At 37.7% G+C, this 23,245-nt stretch overlaps 1 long non-coding RNA gene across 1 annotated transcript in view; it reads left to right on the forward strand.

Moving 5' to 3' along the window:
* The window catches only part of LOC309864297, a 316,849-nt gene that overhangs the window by 290,886 nt on the left and 2,718 nt on the right, over positions 1-23,245 (forward strand). The window contains exons 8-9 of the long non-coding RNA XR_014311439.1: positions 14,732-15,014; positions 15,761-15,859. This is a non-coding gene — a long non-coding RNA (uncharacterized lncRNA). The remainder of the gene's footprint in view (positions 1-14,731; positions 15,015-15,760; positions 15,860-23,245) is intronic.

Raw genomic sequence — 23,245 nt, forward strand, 5'->3', positions numbered from 1 at the left:
GAAGGAGAAGAAGCATAGCAAACTGGCTTTTGACAAACAAGCAACCTAATTAAAAGGCTATCAGAAATAGAAAATGGAACAAAAACTAATCAGGAAAAATACTGTTTGCTAGAAGTTGACAGATTATTACTACAAAGCAAAAATACTGATGCATAAAATAACTTTATCTTTCAAACATTTATTGTAGGTATAGCTTTTGGTAGAGGGCTCAGTTCGGCAAATTTACCTATTCTTCTTAGTTGCATGCAGGTATATATGGATGCCCAGATGTCACTGTTGTCTCTAATAAATTTACAGTGTATCAGGGATGCATGACAGAATATGAAGCAATTAACTTAAAGATGTTAAAGGAATGACAGGGTTGTTTAAGAAAACTTTTATAGTATCAATGGTCCTTAAGTTTCCTTATAGCAAAAAATATAGCAAAGATAAACAGACATAAATGGCAACTATATATCGAAGTCTTTGTGCATTTTTATGATAGATGTTGTCTGATATTTGTGTGGGGATGGAGGTGGCTTTCTCTGCCCCACCCTCATCCCCATACAAATATCAGACAATATCTCTCAGGCACTTCAAAACTTCCAGGATATATTTTTTAAAATTTTAATACCAGTATAGTTAACATTACAGTGTTATACTAGTTTCAGGTGTACAATATAGTGATTCAACAATTCTATATGTTACTCAGGGCTTATCAAGATAAGTGTACTCTTAATCCCCATTACCTATTTCACCCAACCCCTCCCCCACCACCTCCCCTCTAGTAACCACCTGTTTGTTCTCTATAGTTGAGTCTATTTCTTGGTTTGTGTCTCTTCCTCCCCACTCACCTTTTTTCATTTGTTTTGTTTCTTAAATTCTACATTATGAGTGAAATCATATGATATGTCTTTCTCTGACTTATTTCATTTAGCATAATACTCCCTGGATCCATCCATGTCATTGTAGATGGCAAGATTTCATTCTTTTTTGTGGCTGAATAATATTCTATTATATATATACCCTGCACCTTCCTTATCATTGATTAGTTAGTGGACACTTGGGCTGTTTTCACAATTTGGCTATTGTAAATAATGCTGCAGTAAACATAGGGGTGCATATATCATTTGAAGTGTTTTCATATTCTTTGGGTAAATAATGAGTAGTAAGATTACTGGATCATAGGGTAGTTCTATTTTTAAATATTTTTGAGGAACCTCCATACAGTCTTCCACAGTGCTTCCAAACTGTCTTCCAAACTGCTGTACCAATTTGAATTTGCACCAACAGTGCTCAAGGGTTCTTATTTCTCCACACCTCACCAACACTTGTTCTTGAATTTTTTATTTTAACTCTATTTTGACAGATGTGAAGTGACAACTCACTGAGGTCTTGACCTGCATTTTCCTGATGATGAGTGATGTTGCACATCTTTTCATGTGTCTGTTGGCCAATTCTATATCTTCTTTAAAGTAATGTCTACTCATACCTTTTGCCCATTTTTAGTTGGATGATTTGGTTTTGTTTGTGTGTTGAGTTCCATAAATTCCTTATATATTTTGAATAATAACCCTTTATTGGCTATGTCATTTGCAGGTATCTTCACTCATTCAGTAGGCTGTCTTTTCATTTTCTTGTTAGTTTCCTTTTTATGTTCAAAAGCTTTTTATTTTTATGTAATCCAGATGCTCATTTTTGCTTTTATTTCTCTTGCCTCAGAAGACATATCTAGAAAAATGTTGCTATGGTCGATGTCAGAGACATTACTGCCTATGCTCTCTTCTAGGATGTTTTTGGTTTCAGGTCTCATATTTAAGTCCTTAATCCATTTTGAATTTCTTTTTGTTTATGGTGTAGGAAAGTGGTCCAGTTTCATTGTTTTTCAAGTAGCCTGCTGTCCAGTTTTCATATTGTACCACCATTTGTTGAAGAGACTGTAATTTTCCCATAGTATATTCTTGCCTCTTCTGTTGGAGGTTAATTGGTAATGATATCAAGCATTTGTTTCTGGGATTTCTATCCTGTTCCACTGATCTGTGTGTCTCTTTTTGTGCCAGTACCATGCTGTTCTAATTACTACAACTCTGTAGTATAAATTGAAATCTGGAATGTGATACCTCCAACTTTGGTTTCCTTTTTCAAGATGACTTTGGCTATTTGGGATCTTTTGTGGTTGCATACAAGTTTTAGGATTGTTCTAGCTCTGTGAAAAACACTATTGGTATTTTGACAAGGATTGCATTAAGTTTGTAGATTGTTTTCAGTAGTATGAATATTTTAACAATATTTTCCCTCCAATCCTTGAGCGTGGAAAATTCCATTTGTTTGTATCATCTTAAATTTCTTTCATCAACATTTTAGATTGATTGATCAATTGATTTATCAGACAAAGAAAGAGACAGCACAAGCAAGGCGAGTGGCAGGCAGAGGGAGAAACAGGCTCCTCCCTGAAACAAGGAGCCCAATGAAGGACTTGATCCCAGGACCCTGGGGTCAAGACCTGAGCTAAAGGCAGACATTTAACCAACCGAGCCACCCAGGCATCCCCTTTCAGCAACATTTTATAGTTCTCAGAATACAGGCTTTTCACCTTCTTGGTTAAGTTTCTTCCTCAGTATTGTGTTATTTTTGGTGCATTTGTAAATGGGATTGTTTTTATTAATTTCACTTTCTGCTGATTTATTATTATCATATAGAAATGTGACATTTTGTATTTCTTTCAGGTTATTTTAATTTTTCCTATAGGTAAAGCTCTTACTTCTAGTTGTTTGCTCTAGGATTTCTGAAGAATTTTTGTTAAACTAATGCAAAACTTCAAGTTTATATATCTTAGTAGGTGAAGACAAAACCAGTTATTATTCCATTATATTCAGTATATTTATGCAATCCTGGAAGTTTATATCCTGTTAGTCTTAGACAGCTTCTTTCTTATTTTAAGCAGTGTTCCAAGCTCAGCATTAATTCTTATTTACATCTCCCAGAACATCTTGGGCCAAACATAACTTTGGAGTTCAGAAATTGAGCCTCAGAAAAAAATGAGAACATCAAAAGAGACCTTAATGTTATATTGGAAATAGAACAAACCAATAAAGAATAGATGTGTTGGGGCACCTGGGTGGCTCAGTGGATTAGGCCTCTGCCTTTGGCTCAGGTCATGGTCTCAGGGTCCTGGGACCAAGCCCCGCATCTGGCTCTCTGCTCTTTGGGGAGCCTGTTTCCTCCTCTCTCTCTCTCTCTGCCTGCCTCTCTGCCTACTTGTGATCTCTGTCTGTAAAATAAATAAAATCTTAAAAAAAAAGAATAGATGTGTTGCTTGACATCAATAATATAATTTTGTTAATAATAAAAATTCATATTTGCCTTTGTCCTTTATATTAAAATGAATTATTTTATGGAAGAGAATTCTTAGTAACTGATATGTAGCCTATGTTTGAACAAGTCCATTGATGCCAAAATCACCCCCTCTTAAAGAGGTTCATTCATTTTTGTAGAAAAAATATTGTAGAAGGTGGCTATGAAAGAGGGTAAGTATGTATCTAAATATATACAGCATTATGAGGTGATAGGACGGAGGAGCAGGCAAACTGAAATTTTTCTAAAGCATGAAAGTGCAGAGTTTAAAACTGTAGACTTGGGAGTTCGATGTTAATCTTAAATAAAAATTTAGAAAATATTATTACAGAGATTATGAAATTAAATGTAAGATTCTAACCTTGGATCCAAATACTAACTTCACAAATAAAACTAGGAGGGGATTTGGCAGCATACATATGAAGGGGACATTTTCTAGTTGAAATTGAGAGTAAGTCTACATGATTTAACAGCTTGGTTTGTCTGACAAAAGAGATAAAGCCATTCCTGCTTTTAAAATTTTCTTTCAAGAGATAGTTTTCCTTGTTAGAGAAGACAGAAACAAAACAGAATCTCTGTTTTCTTTATTATTCATCAAAATTATATCACGGACTTCAAGAAGTCCCTCTATCTTTTTTTTCTCTGCTTTATTGCTAAGCACAACTATCTTAGGCTACATTAAAAGAAACGTAGTATCTAGAAACAGGACACGATGTCAACTGCTCTTACAGTATAATGTTCAGATCACACTTGGAGTACGGGTTTTAATTTTGGAAACCAGATTATAAAAGCTACATGAACAAACTGTAAATATTTCATAGAATGTTGAAAGAAGATGGAAGAACTTAAAGTCCTGCTCTACTAAATATGGTGGAAGGAATTACAGGTTTTTAATCCAAAAAATGGTAGATATTAGAGAAATATGTTATTGAATACAAACACCCTACATTCTGTCATGTTGTTCAAGCACTGGGTGGACCGTAACTCAGCAGAGATATTGTGGAGGATATTGAAGCATATATATATGTATAGGGATATACATATTATATACAGTTACACATTATATGTAATATATATTACATATTAAAGGCAATTACATATAATATGTAATATATATAATATATAATATAAAGTAATATACATACTACTCAGCTATAAAAAATGCAATATTGCCATTTGCGATGACATGCATAGAGATAGAGAGTATTATGCTAAGTGAAATAATTCAGAGAAAGAAGAATTCCATATGATTTCACTCCTATGTAGAATTTAAGAAACAACACAAATGAGCAGAGGGAAAAGGAGAGAGAGAGAAACAAACCAAGAAAGGGACTCTTAGGTTTAGAGAGCAAACTGATGGTTACCAGAGGGGAGCTGAGTGGGGGGATGGGTTAAATAGGTGATGGGGGTTAAGGAGGGCACTTGTGATGAGCACAGGGTGTTGTATGGAATCATTATATTGTACACCTGAACCTAATATTACACTATATGTTAACCCACTGGAATTAAGTAAAAATTAATTAAAAACTTAAAACAGTGGGCACCTGGATGGCTCAGTGGTTTAAGCCTCTGCCTTCGGCTCAGGTCGTGATCCCAGGGTCCTAGGATCTAGCCCCGCATCAGGCTCTCTGCTCAGCAGGGAGCCTGCTCCCCCCTCTCTCTCTGCCTACTTGTGATCTCTGTCTGCAAAATAAATAAATAAAATCTTAAAAAAAAAACAAAACCAAAACTTAAAACAGGATAAAAGTATGGTCAGAAGTGATGAGTAGTTATGTGTTTTCCAACCTTGAAATTCTATAGATAGCAAAAACTTTATGTAAGTTGTTTATGTCTATATATATTTCTCTCTCTCTCTCTCTCTCTCTCTATATATATATATATATATATATATATATGTATCTATTTTAATTGGACTACTATTGTCCAGCTAACTGTGCTATCTTTAGTAAATCACATAATTTATTCAGGAGAGCTAGCATTCTAAATAGGATAACCCCCTGAAGTATTGCTTTGGGATATAGTAACCTGAATTTAATGATTCAAAATACTACTGGGGTAATGTTTGCTAAAGCAAAAGGAGAAATGCAGTTGTACTATGGCCACTTAATAGGCCATGTTTGAAGCCTATTATGAATTTGAGGCCATAGTTGGTGACATTTAATCCATTTATATCAGTAGTTCTCAACCAGGGGTGATTTTGCATTCCAGGAGGCATTTGGCAATGTCTGGAGATAGCTTTGGTTGTTTCTTGGGAGCTGTTGACATCTGGTGGGTATAGGGCAAGGGTGCTACGAAACGTCATTACAATGCACAGGATGGTTTCCCACAACAGAGAATTAACTGGTTAGAAGTTAGTGCCAAAATTGAGAAGTTCTGGTCTATGTAAAAGAGTTCTTCCCTCTGCTCTCAATTTAATTACATTTCTTTATCCCCAAATTATCTTTTTATCTGTCATTTTTTAAATGTCTTTATTCATTTATCTTGACAGGGAACACACATTTTCTGGATCAAAAAATAGACAAATTACTTCTCACAGAGCATCTTAATGCCAGTTCCCAAGGTCCCACTTCTCCACACAGTAATGTAATTAAGACCTGATGTCCTTGCACAGACACCACAGGAGAGGAGCCCCCAGATTACGAATTTAGGTCTTATATAGAGTGGCTGGCACATTTGCTTGTCCTCCCCTCAGAAGATGTAGAGAGACTTTGCTCTAGAATTTGAACAATTCCTCTCTGGAGAGAGGATGGGAAGATCTTATTTCATACCCTGAAAGGCAAGTAAATGGCTTCAAGGAGAGTTAAGAGGTCTCCCCAGAAGTCTTTACTTTTAGGGTCTCTATTCAGTTGCTCTTTAAGCAGGTTGCTAGGAACCTTTGCTCAAAAAGTTCTAATCATGGAGAAACATGAGAATATTCATGGAGCATTGAACCCTAGCATTGTCCAGGAGTTTATTCCCTTTCTTGCTCTCCCTCATGTAATTCTCCCCCCACCATGTCTCGTAAGGGAGGTAGCATTACCTTGACTTACTTTCTCATGGTATTTAGAGCATCATGTAATGCTTAAGTGAAGCTATGAACTCTTGAATTTCCTTAACAAACAAAACCCCTCCAAAATAAGATTTACGAGAAATCTGTGAGCCTTATTTCATTTGATCCATCATGAAATGAAGTGATTTTCATAGATTATGGTTTACTGCACTTTGGGCAATAGATACATTAGTGAAAATTCAATTTTGTGAATTGAATAGTATAACTGCATTGAAAGAAGCACTATGTTTAATGGAAACCTATGATGAATCCTTTTATGAAGTGGTCTCCAATGTGAATAATAAGTCCTCATTCTTATTCTTTTTTTTTTTTGTGGAAGTTGGAATACATTTTAAATGTAGAATGTGCATATATGATAATAGTGATGAGAGTAGAGTTTTGTGGGAATATCATAGAATTTTTGAACCAAGAGAAAGAAATTACAACTTTAGAAAAGGAAAAGAATAAGAAAGAACATTATCTTTAGCAAGGTCAGTTGAATTTTCTTTCAAGTTTCATTATTAATCTAAATATTGAAGTTCAGGACCAAAATCAATGAGTAAAAACTGTTTAGACAAAATTGAAAGCTTAAAAAAATTTGTGAACATTTAAATGATGACATCTTGGGGATCACAAAGCACATAACTGAGAGGCAAGCATGTTGTTACATATAGAAGAGACTAAATAAGCATAAACTAAACTGAATTAAGAAAAGTATTTAGGCAGTTTTTCAGAGGTATTACTGGTATGTCCACTTATTTCTGTCTTTCGTCGGTTGTCTAATTTCCTTGTTGACCTACCTTAAAATTCTCTCACAAGAACACCTGAAAACAAATTCAAAGAGACTTATTTCTGAATTACTTTCCATTTGTCTGTTTCTTGGATACTCTTAATTTTGTACACTGAAAATAATTCTATATTGTATAAGAATTTTAATTGATTTAGAACTGATAGTATCTATAATTAAGACAAAACTCTCTAACTTTGGGCAACTGTAGCTACTCCTTTGAAGAGAATCTTATTGCCCATATGTGTCATTGTCCCCATCTTGCTCTCTTTGCTACCCTGTTTTGGAGCTTCTACCACTTAGCTACATTCCGCAGTGTGTTCTGAAGGGCCTACAATGTGTGGAGATTTATTTAAGACAGTCTCTTTGCAAGTTGTTTGAATTATTTTGGAAAAAAAATCCAAAATATATACCTTTTAAAAATATAAACCTTATTCCATTTTGTTCCTTATATTAGAGCAATAATTTATTGCTATATGACAGGATTCCTCTCTTCACTATAAACAGCTATAAGGTTAATTATTTATTAAGGCATCCTAGGCAGGGAAAGTTTGTGTCTACCAGAGAACTGTTTACCATTATGGAACTTTAAGAATTTTCTGATATTTCTATCTCTCTCTTTTTAAAGATTTTATTTATTTATTTATTTATTTATTTATTTATTATTTGAGAGAGGTAGAGTATGAGCTAGGGAAGAGGGAGAGTGAGAAGCAGACCCCCCACTGAGCAGGGAGCCCAACCTGATGTGGGGCTCAATCCCAGGACCCTGAGATCATGACTTGAGCCCGAGGCAGACACTTAACTAATTGAGTCACCATAGTGCCCCTATCTTTCTCTTTCTTGACATTCATCCATTCATCTCTTTCCAAACATGTATGCAGAATTAGGAACAATTTTTATTGTTCCGGGCACCTTGTGTGCATTATCTCATTTAATTCCCATTACAACGCAGTATAGTATTCTTATCCCAGGAGGAAACACTACAGAGACATTACCAGCTGGTCACAGACATTGGTTACCAGAAATGGGAAGTTTAGAAACAGCTCAAAGAGCCTGGGGTGGTGTCTTAGTCACTATCAGTGCAGGGTGTCCTCCCAGTGCAGACCACACAGGGCAGAATGGCACATGGAGGGAGCTGCAGTAGCGAGATCCATGGTGGAGGATGGGAATTAAAAAATACCCTCTGCCCTAAACCAAGACTGGAATAGATATAACAGAAACCAATATGCAATAAGTAACTTTGTCACAGGAGAGAAGAAGGAGGTGGATTTTTTGCATGTGACGCAATCCTTTCAGTCTTTTGCATTCGAAAATCTAAGGGGTGAGTTAGTTACTTTGTTTTAACAAATAAAGGATGTTTGATACATGAGTTGCACTGTTTGTTCTCTAAGCCTCCTAAACTGGAGAAAGCAACTAAATTTAAGTTTTGCTTGAACACAAAGAAAGCCACTCAACATCAAAGAGATTAAGGTGACTTGTTCATGTATTCATTAATTCAGTCAACAATATTTACAAGTACCAAATATGGCCAGAAAGTATCCTAAGAACTGGGGATGCAGAAGTGAATACAGCTATTAAGGTTCCTTGACAACATCCTGGGGCTGACATTTGAGTGTGTGTGTGTGTGTGTGTGTGTGTATGGTGGATGGGGGGGTGGGAAACGACAACATACAAATGCATAGCTAAATAAGAACAGTAATCAGGGAGTGAGAACTGCAGAAAATTAACATTGGGTAATGTCACAGAGAATAATCCATTGGCTACTGTCCGTTGGCTGGTTGAGAAAGGCCTTTATGGAAATGGAGTTTATTCTAAAATCTGAATGATAAGGAGACAGCCATGCAAAAATGGGTATTGAAGTAGGGAAAGGGAGGCCGTTAGTTTAGGGAATCTATACAGAGAGAACAAGCTTGTTGAGTTTGGAAACATAGGGTGAGGATGTGCTGGTAGGAGATGAGTCACAGAGGAAGGAAGGACCGGCTCTTCCATGGCCTGGTGAGCCACGGTGAGTGGTCAGGATTTTATTCCAACTGCACTGAGAAACCCCTGGAGGCTTGCAGCTAGGTCATGAAAAGTGATAGGTAAAAAACCATAAACATAAGAAATACCTACATTATGTATTCTGCTAGAAGATGGTGATTGTTCCTGGAAAATAGAAGAGGGGAGCGAAGACTTGAAGGAGGTGAAGATAAGCTAGTGGGTATATTGAGATAGATATCTTTTTTGTTGTTATTCAAAATGATTATACATTAGTGTTCAAGATAAAAAGAAAAAGTTTATACCATTTTCCCAGTCTCGTTATCTCTATGATAAGGTAATAAAATAACCTATCTTAACATACATTCTATTTTTGTGAAAAATAATCTATCATATACTAAATGCTCTATAAATATGTGTTTAATAATGATAGTGACCATTTTTCTTAGCAGTAACATACCATAGAAGGTGTTAGAGTTGTTACATTTTTGATTTAGAGAATAGCAAAAATGCCAACTACTTTATACTACGTGTCTACTGTATGTTTATATTACCTAATTTAATCTGCACTTCAACTTTCAGCAGAATAAACTAACCATTAAAGAAGTTAAAAAACTTGCTCAAGGTCACCTCTAGTAAGGATAGAACAAGAATTTCAATTTCACTAATAGACTTTCTGACTCTAAAGTGAATGCTCTTTCCTCCACGCCATGCCACCCCATGGAAAATATGTGCCCTGTATTCTCTTGATGGTCTGTAGCAGATGATCCCTTATCAAAGGCCTTTTGGCTTTTATTGAGCCTTTATTTTATAGAGCAGTTTGTCACATAAACCATAAATCACAAAATGGTCTGCAGTAATTTGTTCTGGGCGTCACCATATTTGACTAAATTATCCTATAAAGTAATATTTATAATTTTGTCCTCCACATCTTTCTATTTTATATGTAAGGATTGAGAGGAAAAATATCAAAGAAATAGCAACTGACAGATGAGAAAGTAGTGCTGAAGGCACTGTTTAAATTCAAGATGTTATTATAATTGTTATTATTAAATGGATTACTGGGAGATGAATGCAGTAATAAAAAAAACATACATTCTGCATAAAAGAAGACTTTCATAAGGCACCAGCACACAGAAGATAATTGAATGAAGAGCTTCATAGTGGGGAATTTAAACAAGCCTGGGACACAAAAGCTGTGTACTTCGGTTTCATGGATTGGAAAAGCCAACAGATGCAATGATGGTCGTGCTCAGTTACTTGTGGTGTCGGTGACATGAGCTTCTTCCATGCATAGAGCTCATGTCCACTTTTATCTCCACCATTGCCTCTTCACAGATCTGTGAGTCCTTGATGACACGAGGCTTTGCTTTGTCAGTATTGGGGAGGCTGTCAAAGTCCTGTTCTCTTCAGAGATGGAGAAATACCAGCAAACAGAATAAGGCAGATATCTATAGTTAATATGGAAAAAATTAAAGGTTTGCCTTCATTTGCTCCTGCTCTTTTATCATTAAATTAGTTATTATAAGCTGCTTTACTACAAATATTGCTACTTCTTTCTGTTTGAATTTTATCTTTTCAGTGAAACGGTTGACATTAGTTAATCAGACAATTTCTAGTAAAACTTATTCTAAAACTCTGAAGCCTTTTAATCATCTAGCAGGCACAATGCATATTATACATATTTAGTCAATATGCATTTATATATGCATTAATGTGTCCCTCCTTTCCTCTTCATACCATTTTACTTTTGGGGTTTGGGTTTAGAAGATATTAGGTGTTTTAGTTTTTAGTTTTTTTTTTTTTTAATTCATTCTATATACCAAGCACTACTCTATGTTTTTCAGTCAACAATGAGAAAAAAGATGCTGGCCTGCGTGGGGTGGAGGCCCACTCTAGCACGGGGATAGGTAATAAACCACAAATACCTTCTAGCAGAATACTCTAGCAGAATATTCTGCTAGAAGATGGTGATTGTTACTGGAAAATAAAAGGGGGGAGCGAAGACTTTGAAGGAGGTGAAGATAAGCTAGTGGGTATATTTAGATATCTTTTTTGTTGTTATTCAAAAATGATTATACATTAGTATTCAAGGTAAAAAGAAAAAGTTAATTTTGTCTATACCATCGAAAATGGATGAATTCATGTGACTATTTGTGAAGAACTTTTTAAAGCTAACTTTGCGGGAGGTTTTTTTCCCCCTTGGTTAACTGCATGCCAGATTTAAATTTGTGACCATAAGCAGGTGTCTCAAAAAGGGGTGCCATCTCCTCCACTAAAGGAAGAGCAGGTTGTATTGACATCCCCCTTTTGTTCTCAGTAGTGTGCATTACCTCTGATTAAAACAACTAAAACAAAAATTCCTCATACTGGGGCGCCTGGGTGGCTCAGTGGGTTAAAGCCTCTGCCTCAGCTCAGGTCATGATCCCAGGGTCATGGGATCGAGCCCCGCATCGGGCTCTCTGCTCAGCGGGTAGCCTGCTTCCTCCTCTCTCTCTCTGCCTGCTTCTCTGCCTACTTGTGATCTCTGTCTGTCAAATAAATAAATAAAATCTTTAAAAAAAAAAAATTCCTCATACTTTGATGGGAGAAACCAGAACCTAGAATCATGTCTCTTGAGAGCATAAAGAGTCCTTAGAGATTTGTCAAACCCATTATGTTACAACGGAGTGTTCTGACCCCAGTGTATGTTCTATAGATCATACACTTATGATCTATAGAAACAGTGACAGGATTCCACAGGAAGCCCAGGCAATCTGTCTCCCTTCTCTTATACTCTCTTGTAATACTATGTAGGAAGTACTTAGGAAGACACAAATATGGTGCTTCCAACTTTTCATTTATGAAAAACATGCCTGGAAGGCATGCCCTGAAGAGCTCTTTGGTCTTTAGCGTGCAGGACTCTCACAAAGAGCTGCAGGGAAGTCTAATATCTTATTTTAAATACACAACCTCTTGAAAGAATGAGAATGTTTTACTCCCTCCCTAGAGACTGAAATTAAGCAAATCCTTTCACCCTTTAGAGAGTTCTAAAGAGATCTAGCAAGATAATAAATGAACTTGTAGCTCATATAAAGGCTCTCAGATTGAGGTCACTCACTGTCGAAACCCTTTCTCCCTGAGGAACTTACCCAGAGAACTAGACCCCTGCTCCACAAAATCTGCTCTTTGGCACAGCAATAGCAACATCACCTGGAAGCTTGTGGAAGTACTCCATCTCAGTCCTCATCATACCTACTGAATAGGAATCTGTATTTTAACAAGACCCCCAGGTGAGACAGGTGGAAAGTAAGACTGAGATGCACTGGCCTAGAAACTTCTGACAGAAGTGGTCCTGACCAGGACAGAACAGCCCCTGCTGCTTTGAACTTGACATTTGAATCTTGAATAATGCTTGTTAGCAGTCAATCCCATCCATGTTCTGTCAAAACTAATTCTATGTTAATGAATATTAGACCAGTTTGACTAATGAATATTAGACCAGTTTTTCCTCTGTCCAATGCTCAGAATTGGTAGGCCCCTTTGACCAGCTTCTGAATGTGTTCCCCTTAGAGGGAGGAGTGGATGAGGATTCAAATGGGCAAGGAAGGATAGTGCCAGTTACTCTAGACATCTTGCACTCTGGTCTTTGCCCTCTTTCATATGGGAAATCCCAATGTTTCCATCTCCTTTCTTTCTTCACTAGAGAACCTAGCTCTTCTTAAGACAGCATTCAGCTATTCATCCCAACCTGTATTTGTGTAACATAATTGAAAAGATGAGGGTATATTGTACACTAGAAGGACCTTGTTTGAGGAAAAAAAAATACTGGATGTATTCTCCTATTTGTGTCAATAAATTATTCTTCTGTATTCTGTTCCTCTCTGCTCTACATTGACTTCTATTTCTCAGCCATTTCCATGTCTTTTGGAGATGCAAATGTAGACCTTGTTCCCCTGATGATTAGTACTATGGCCTTGCAAAGAGCAACCCTGTTGGCCTTATATTACCTGACTTGACTTGTCAGGCATTATTCTTCTGGCTTTGGGCTAGGTGACAGGTCTCAGAATTTCACCACACAGTTTCCCATTATTTGCCTCATTTGCTACACACAATCTTTTGAAGTAAGCATCACTTTTGTCTCCATTTTATAGACCAGGAAACTGAAACTCAAGAGAAAAAGTAAAGGGTTTTCTCAAGGTGACACACGTGGAGCTTATTGCTGATATCGACACCCCCTGATGATGGGTAACTCCAAAGAGAGTAAAAATTCAGTGTTTAACCTCATTTTTTTAAAAGTTTTTTTAAAAGAATTTTTAAGTTATACCATTTTGATACTGGACCAAGCTCTTGGCTCTCTAAACAATAGAAATTGGTAAGAGGCCAACTGGGAGTTCCAGGCAAGGCTTTATCAGGGCTTATGCTTAAGCACAATGGAGGCAGTACAAGGGAGAGAATCCTCAGGCTGACCCCCCCCTGAGTAGAGGTGAGGAAGAGCATTTGAAAGAAACTTGGGTGGGAAAAGGGTGACATGACATCTAAGCATGGAGTGGTAGGGATTTGTTAGCACGTACCCATTTAAAGGTTATGCTTCTTCATGTGTTGCATGTCTAATTAGTATGTTAAATCTCCATCACAAGCTTAGTTTTTAGTATTATAATGAGGGAAAAAGTTGGTGACAGGTCAGTACTGGGGTCCATCTTGGCACAGACTTGTCTAGTTTTTGCCGGTTATTGTAGTAAGCATCATCCCTCACCATTCCTGCAAGATACGCTGCTAAAGGGCATAGACTTAACTCTCCTGGAATCCTGGCTGCATTTGGGAATTAGGGTTGAGGGAGCCTGAGTCCAGTTCCTGCTCTGTGTCAGTTTTAAGCAGCTTTTTCTAAGAAATCATAGCTAACATTGAATCCAAACCCGTGCCAGTGACTATTCTACTGCTTTATGTATATTAACTTGTTCTGCACAATTTTTTTTTTTTTTTTAGAGAAGCCCTATTAAATGACCATCTTACATATAAGTGGACTGAAGCACGGAAAGGTTAAGAAGCCTAGAAATTACCACAGTTGGGATATGAGCCCAGGCAATCTGTCTCCACTCTACTAAACTATCTTGTACTACTATGTAGGAAGTACTTAGGAAGACACAAATATGGTGTTTTCAATTATTCATAAAGCCCTAAAGGAGATGAAAGTTTTGTAAAGGGCAGAAAGCTTGGTTTTAGAATGGTCAGATGCAATAATACCTTGTGTTTATACAGAGCTTTTCTCCAAAGAGATCAGTAATTCACTAGATATCCCTGCCAACCTCCTGACCTAAGGACTTTTTTTGTTAATAAGGAGAAGATTAAAGGAGTCAAGAGAAAAAAAAAAATCATTCCTCTATTTAAATGATCAAATGAAGTGGTGATTATGGCTGAATACTCAGCTAAAAATTCTGCCAGTCAAATGTGAGGCAGCCTGAGATTAGGGGGGTAAACCTTCTCAGGCAAATCTGTGAGAGGTGGATGAGGTTGATCCTACATCAGAGCTGATTATAGATGGGCGTTTAATGAGCAAAGGATATGCATTCATGAAACAGGTAAAAACACCTTTGCAATGTAAATTGACATTTTCTTACCTCTCCAAGGCTTGGCCTTTTCTGTGACTGTGTCCTTCGTACCCGTGTGCCAGGAAGAGGAGTCTGGGAGCAGCTTGGAAGATGCCAGGGCTCTGTGAGATGGGCTTGTGCCTTGAGCTGCAATAGAATCAACACAAACCTAACAGCTCAGCTCATCCCATTCACTTAGACTTGCACAGGAAGAGTGCCTTGGGGAGATGCACTGGATGGGGTCAGATGAACTCCTTCAGGTCTTGTACTTCGTAAACCACATTTAAGTGCTTAGAAAGTAAGCCAAGGAGGATAATTTCTGGTATGTTCCCCAATAAAGTTGGAAAAACACCTCAGAAATTCCCATGGCAATAAGTAACAAGTCAGGATCCCCAGTACTGCTGATGTTTTGCTTCAACATCTGGGGACAGGGGCCTTGTAGGGACCCAGGCAGCATCCCCCAAGGAAAACTTCTCTAATTTTGCTTTGAGAGTCCTATGTTTGCTCAGGATTTGGAAAAGGAGAAAGGAATTGGTGCAGGTTATTGAAGGATGCCACCAGAGCCACCCTGAGTTCCAGGCTGTGCTACCAAAGAATGTGCATTAGTTCTGATACAATTACTCAGGATTCTTTCTTGTCCAGTGGCACTCAGTGAAGCTGTGACTCTCAGTGAATTCTTGGAGGCTGAATGGAAGCTGAGAGGAAAGAAAGAGAGTAGGGAAGAAGTATGTGAACTCAGAGGCCAGGCCTTCTTGGTATCTCTTGGGGTCCTCTGGTTCTGCTGAGCCTCTCCAGAACTGGCACTTTAGGGTACCAGTTTCCCAAACAGATCTTCAGATGATGTCCCTATGATACGTTCAGTGCTACCAAAGCTGTTTGAGGTGGGGTATTGGCAGCAAAAGGGCTTTGGCTGCTTCTTGTTTGCACCATTACTTTAGGGTATATATTTATAGAACACTCAGATTTTAAAGAAATCAGGAGGTAGAGCTGGACTAAGTACGTTTTAGCTGTAAGAGGAACCAACTGAGACGTTTCTAATCATTCCTAATCTATTGTTACCTTTTATAGGAGTCATATTATTTCTCTTCTGAATCCTTATGAATGAAATAAAACAACTATGCTGTATTTAATACCCTTTAAGATTTCTCCATATTAGCTGTCATGAAGGCAAGTATGAGGTTCTTGTTCTTTGTATTTTTTTTTCCTTTGGATCTTGATGGGAATATTGGATATATACATATATGCAACAAAAGGCAGAAGGCATTTTGTTACCATTTGATATAAACATTTAACATACAGCAAGACAACGTATACACAAACATATCACCTTCTATTCTAAGAAGAATTTTATTAAAATAAAATTTCTATCAGAAATATAAAACACAATAAAACTATACTGCCCACACAGAAGGACATAGTTAGTATAATAAATAAAACCAACATTTTAAGCTACTAGCTTAAAATAATGTTAATTACCAGAGGTTCCTGGAAGACTGATAAAGAGCTATTTAAACATTTTCATTTATTCTTGGCTTTAAGATATCTCAAAATGACTCCTCATATTTAGGTAGTAATTGTCAGTAAGAAAACAACTGATAACAGGCATGCATATTGTTTTATATCACCAATATAAAACATGATTTCCTTAAGGCACTAGCAATCTAAGTGCGATCTAACTAGTAGCGATCTAAGAATCAAAACTCCAGATAATCTGCGTTCTAACGTGAGGCATTTTGGTCTAAGTCTTAAAGACCTGATTTGGACCACTTTGTAGCTGTATGTTTTTGGATAAGTAATTTATAATTGCTAAACTATTTCATCTCTGGGAGATGAAAAAAGAAGGGATTCTAGGTTGTTGTGGGTATATAAAGGATATAGACAGTATGGAGTATATAAAGTGCTTAGCTGACTGCCTGGTTGATGATAAACAGTAAAGATGTGCTATTTGGGCCCCTGGGTGACTCAGTTGGTTAAGTGTCTGCTCAGGTCATGATCCTAGGGTCCTGGAATCAAACCTCACTTCAGGCTCCCTGCTCCCTCTCCCTCTGCCTGCCACTCCCCCTGCCTGTACTCTTTCTCTCTCTCTCTCTCTCTCTCTCTCTCTATCAAATAAATAGATAAAATCTTTAAAAAAAGAGAAAAAGGTGTGCTATCATCATTATCATTGATATATGTGAAGAATCTGAAAAGTTAGAAACTTTTCACTCCAGTTGGTGTCATTTTGGTCCAGACTCAGGTTGTGAATTTCACATAGGTATTTAATAATACTGTTAAGCTTGGTATTACCACAAGTTGGAATACATTTATTTTCTCCTATGAGCTTTGCCCATAAAATAGGTATTTGTGAAGAGCTGTCTTATTATTTGAGGCTTCTTAGAGTAGATCAGAAGAAGACATAATGAGGTTTAAATTGCCAGAGACTTGGGTAATGGAATTGCATCATTAGCAAACACTAAGTGTTCAGAGCAAAAAGGGAAGTAGGGAATAGAGCTATTAATCAGGTGACTTCACACACATTATTCACTCTAGTTCATAAGTGTCATTTCATCAAAGGAGCTAAGTTTATTTTTATAAGCGGTTTTCCAAAAAGCCATCAAATAAGGTTATGGGAGCTGTTTCTGTCCCTCAGAAGAGAAAACTTTCCTCCCCCTTTCCCTTCCTTCCAAAGATTTGCCCTTGCACAAGGAAGAAATATGCTCAGATTGGTCGGACACAGCACCATATTTTTCTACTAAGGAAATGTGGTAAAATGCCACCATATTAAAGGATGAGGTATGATCCTGACCAGGCAGTCCTTCAGCTTCCTGTGGAGCCTGAGATAGGACCCAGCTCCTGAGGACCTCCAGGCTCTACCAGTCCTATGAGTTTGCCTTCATTCCCTACCCTTTACCCCAGGACCCCTACCTCTCCTACAGGAAGATCTGCAGGTACTTCTTCTCCTTATGGGAGTTTGTACTGGACTATTTCCCAGATATAGATGAGACAACGCATGCTGTACAGTGCTGGACACTGGGGACAAATATGTTTTTTCCTGCTGTCTCTCTGCTGCTGCATTGATGTTCATGTTTTATGATGGGGATTTTCCTTAGATTGCAGCAGTAAAGACCCACCATCATATCTGGGGGAGATGTACCCACAGACTCAGTGGTGAGGTGGGAAAGAAATAAGAAACTTCATTTAGAGATTCCAGTACAGGATATAGTTTCCATCCAGTTTTCATTCGACCACTGCTTTGAGGTATTCAATAGGCTTCGTCCAGCTGTTAATAAAGTTGGTATTTTGTTCCCTAGTTGGCCTTGTGTCTTTGTTTGGTTCTCTTTCCCAGTTACTTTCAGGTATTAATAAATAGAACTATGTCATTTTTTAGGAGTTGAAAAGTCTAGTCTTGTCTAATATCAAAATTTCACAATCTCATGCAATCCAGTGTTTCTCCTCCAGGTCAGACTTGACTTGGGTTCTATGCTGTGCAGTGGATACACTGAGGAGTACAGTGTATCTTTTTCATTACCCCCTCTGGTACTTTCCTCCTCCCCCATTCTGCTTTTAGCCTTTTGGGGTAGGGGAGAATGGAGAAGGGATGGGACAGGTAAAGGAAGCAAAAGATATAGAACTGTATAGAACTGGGTGAATTAAAAAGTTTCTCTTGGCTATTAAAATGCTCTCGCTTGGGGCAGGTGTCCAAATACTGACTTTATCCTGTGCAGTGTTTTTTCCAGTTGCTGTATTTGTATTTGTTCTAGATAATGTCCTCATTGCTTCAGATTTCTCTCTAGAGATCCATCCCATCAGACTGTTGCAATCATTTTGGGAATGCTTTCCTTTAGGTGTGCTTTTTGTCAGACCCATATCTGGTTCATGGGAAACAAGCACATTCACCTTGCTGTTCATGGAAATGCAGCTCACTCCTATTTCCACCCTAGCCATCTCTTCTCTCCTTTTCAGGGGAAACTGCAGCCATCCTTCTGACTGTCAAATTTTCCGGGTGCCAGTTAGTCACAAGATTGCATACTCCAAACTCCAGCTCTCTGGGTGGTTCACTAACGCTATCTTCCTTAGCTTTAGATGAGGCAAATGGCCCCTTTCCCTCTGCTATTGCACAGTGAGGCTTAAAAGTGAGCCAAGGGTTTCAGAACTAGTTCTTGGTATCATAATGTGTCATCCAGAAGTGATGTTCACTGATTATTCTGCAGAAAGTCCGAGAAAATAGGAAAAGTAAAATTTAATATCTTGTTACACTTACATGTAGATACATTACATGTGGTTAATCAATGAAAATTTTATTAAAGTAATGCTCTTGAACTCTTAAACTTGGATATAGCCCCGTCCTCCAGTAGAGCTATGCAGTTATAACCATTATCTGACTCTTGAGAAATGGACACTCACTGGTTCTGGTTATAAATCATGTAATAGATAATAAGAAATCAATAAGGGCCCCTGATTCATTAAAAAGAGCCCAGAGTTTGAATAGTAGAGATTAACACACCCATAGATTAGGGTCTAAGTGGCATACTCTTTCCCAGCTAGTTAGTGTTTGAACTGCACATGTGGCATAACTCATCAAAACCTATGTTCTTTGCTTCTAGTGCTTCATTGACTGTTAGATGTTGCAGGTATTTACACAAGGGGTTCTTGTGGCTGTAAGAAAATGGAGGTTCTGACAACTGTTTCATAAATGAACAGTTGAAAATATAAAAATTTATAAATTGAAAGCATAATTTGTTAACTTTCACCAAGTTTTTCCAGGCCTTCCCTGGCCAATAAAAAGCAATTTATCAGGAACTCCTGGGTGGGTTATTTGGTTAAGTGACCGACTCTGGGTTTTAGCTTAGGTCACGATCTCATGGTCCTAGGATGGAGGCCTGTGTGTCAGGCTTCTCGCTCCACAGGGAGTCTACTTGGAGATCCTCTCTCTCTCTCCCTCTCCTTCTGCTTCTTACCCCCTTACCTTCTCTCTCTTTCAAAAATAAATAAATCTTAAAAAAAAAAGCAATTTATCAAGCCTCTTTTCAAGAGGAATTGAAATCTTCCTCCACAATGGTACCTGGGTAATCTAACTGAAAATTGTTCTAAAATAAATACATTTAGAAATGCACTAAGGGGATACTTAGAAAACATGGTATAATCAGGATTAGTCCAGAAGAGGATACTAAGTACACTAAGGGGATACGTAGGAAGCCTGGTATAAAAAGGATTAGTCCAGAAAATTCAAGATGGGGGCCCAATTTTTTGTCTTTAAAGATGATATTCACTCTTAGAGGAGAAACATTTCACTTTACACTCTAATATTTCCAAAAATTTTATTTGAGTTTATTCCTCAGGTTATGTCATAGAAGAATGTTTAATAGGACTCTGGCCTTCTAGGTCCTCCCAAAGCTCCAGAGTCACAAAGTAATCTGAAGAGTTTCTTATTTACTTATTTTAGGAAAAGATGGATAGATTACAAACTCTAGAGTTGATTTGTCTTAGAGTAAACATGGATTCCTTTCATTTTCTTCTTCTGTGCTTAAAGGTTTGAGGCAGTCTTGTATTTTCAGGAATTGTTATTTTTCAGGAAAACCAAAGGGTATATATGAAAGATTAAACTGACTTCCCAAGGAACCTGTTTCTAAGATCTGGAGATGAGGGGAATTTCTAGAAATAAAAATGTTGGTATTGTTTCCCTTATTATATTTTCAGATATATAGAAACTCCCTGGAAAGTTTGCCAATTCTTAACTTAATGGATTATAATGCTTTTTGTTGTTGGAGGTATGTATACTTTCTATGTCTAAGAATCAAAGGACCCTTTGACCTAAGGGTCTAAACAATGAGGGTTGGTTTTTACACTGCAATGGATGTAGGAAGTAGTTTGGCATGACATATGTGAGACTTTCATTGGTGAAGAACAAAATTGAGTTATTGTAATTTTAGGTAACAAAGGAAAAAAAAGCCAACAATGTCTTTTAGACAATTTCACCATTGACATAAATGTCAGAATCAGGAGAATGGGAATGGACTGATTGTCTCTGATAATTATAATCATTATACTGTTGGTAAAGTCTTACTGCTATTTAGGACAATTGACTATTATAGGTACCTGTCTGGATATATTTCAGAAGAAATGTTTCCAAACCTGATTTGGTTATAAGTTTAGACATACCCCCAATTTGAGAGTTCACTCTGAGGTAACTTCCAAGGAAATGCCTCCTCAGGGAAACAGTTCTCCAGAGCTTGCTTTATGTCCCAGGTGGGACTTATGTTTGTACACGTCACTTGTTGCATGCACAAAAACAAGTACATGATGTTATTTTTCAAAGTAACAGTTATTATTAATTTGTTGCCTTTTAGCTCCAGATTTACTCTTTAATATACGCCCCATGATAATAGAGGTGATTCCTTTAGCCATCTCTCCTTAGTAAGCATATTACTAAGTTTTCTCAGCAAAGGGCTTTGGAGGGAATGTGCCCCCCTGCTGTTCCCTGCTGTGGCAAATGGAAGTAGGGGTGGACAGTCTCGGTGGTGTCTGTGGTGGGTCTCTGCCCCAGCCATGGTCTCAGTATTCTCAGCCACTTTGCAGCCTTTGTCTAGTGATAGTATTTCTGTAGCCCTCTTGAAACAGGAACTGATGTCCCAAAGGCTTTTTGCCAGCACCAGTGTCCCAAAGCCACCCAACTCTGTTGGCTCCCAGATTCCCTTTGCACCCTAGAGGGCTCTCATTACTTTTGTGTGTCCACACTACTGGTGCTAATCACCTGTTCTTTGCCTCCATTCTGGAGGGTAACCTTTTGCTTGCCCGTGAGGCTGCAGACCAGTTCCAGGCTGGACAAACCAGCAAACTTCTGTTCTACTATGGGCTGATATAAACCTTTTTCCGTGAAGTCTGAACCTCAGCCTCAGGAAGGGGACCTGTCCTCCCCTCCAAGTTTGTTCTTTGGGTATTCTCTCTCAGCCCTAGAGTACGAAATAGAGTTTCCTTATATTTTATAGTCACTCTTTAATCATAGTTTATTTTTTATATTCATCCTTTTCTGTTTAACTCATTCTGTGGGTTCCATCACCTGATTGAATCTATGCCACTGTACAACAAATCTCAGTTGTTCACATGGGCATAAAAAAAAGTGACTTCTAGGCAGCTTTTGAACTGAAGTGGGGGACACTTTTATGAAAGCCAGCTTAGTATACAGAGTGCAATGTCTGGGGCTAGCAGATGTTTCATGTTGTGGTGATACTAGAGACGGTCTGTAAGTGGCGCTCTGTGGCACCACCCTGTAGGGTTGATGCCTCCCTGGCTGTGTCTGGTAGAGAAGGCTAATGGAGTTTGAAAGGCAATACCTGGGACTACATGGCAAGTGTGAATGATAAAGAACAAGGCAGTTACACTGTCAATAAATTTTTGCAGAGTGCCTGGTATGTGCCAGCTACTGTCCTAGGTACTGAAGATAGAGCAGGGGGAAATACAAAACAAAAATCCTTGCATTTATTTTTACTGAGTTCTTTTCTCCACATTATCTTTGCCTGTTTGACACTTCAAGTTGGTGTGTCTCACTTTGTACTGGCTATTCTTGTAAACAATAGAATAAGTCATTTCACATAGCATGGTTACAGAGATACTTGAAGTCTGTGTATGTTGGGGGAGGGTGGAAATAATTGTTATGTGCCAATGGCCATTTTAAAAGATAAATTTGGCTAAAAATGTCTTTTGGCAAAACATCTCAGAAGTGATTTTACTGCCTCCAAATTAATAGCAGCAGGATGAATGGAAAATTAAACCTAGGTGGTGTATGAAATTGGCTTTGAATTTCTTGTTAATTAAGAGTGCTCAGTGACCTAGTTGTTCTAATTACATTGGTTGGGGAATTTGATCATTAGTCAAATGAAAACATAGAGCTATACCATTCTCTTAAGAAACCCAAATAAAACTCATTGTGGTTATGAAAGAATCAATGCTTTGATTGCCTCTTGCCCACAGGAGGCTCAATGGGGCAGACCTTCTTCTTGGATTCTTATAGTATTTTCTTTTGGGTATATTCATTCCATCCATTTGGATCTCTGCCTTGTAAGGTCTGAGAGGGACTAAATCCGTTGTCAGTGGTTTGATGACAAGACATTTTACAGGGTACTTTAGGATGCCTAATTGTTTATTTTACTTCCAATCAACAATCACTTAGACTGGAGGGGTTCATTCACATGTTTTCACTAAAGATAATCATTATTTTTTAAAGGAAGAAACTGATGGGAGAACATCTTTAGATTCTTTTGTTTGTAGTTCAAATGCCCTAAAGTGGAGGGAGATTGACACATTAAACTATTCATTTATTTTTTTAAATTTTTTTAAAAAATATTTTTATTTCATTAACATATAACGTATTATTTACTTCAGGGGTACAGATCCATGATTCATCACTCTTACACAATTCACAGCACTCACCATAGCACATACCCTCCCCAATGTCCATAACCCAGCCGCCCTATCCCTACCTCCCAACCCTCCCAGCAACCCTCAGTTTATTTCCTGAGATTAAGAGTCTCTTATTGTTTTTCTTCCTCCCTGGTCCCATCATGTTTCATTTTTTTC

Source organism: Mustela nivalis (assembly GCF_964662115.1).
Source record: "Mustela nivalis genome assembly, chromosome: 5".
Taxonomy (NCBI): Eukaryota; Metazoa; Chordata; class Mammalia; order Carnivora; family Mustelidae; genus Mustela; species Mustela nivalis.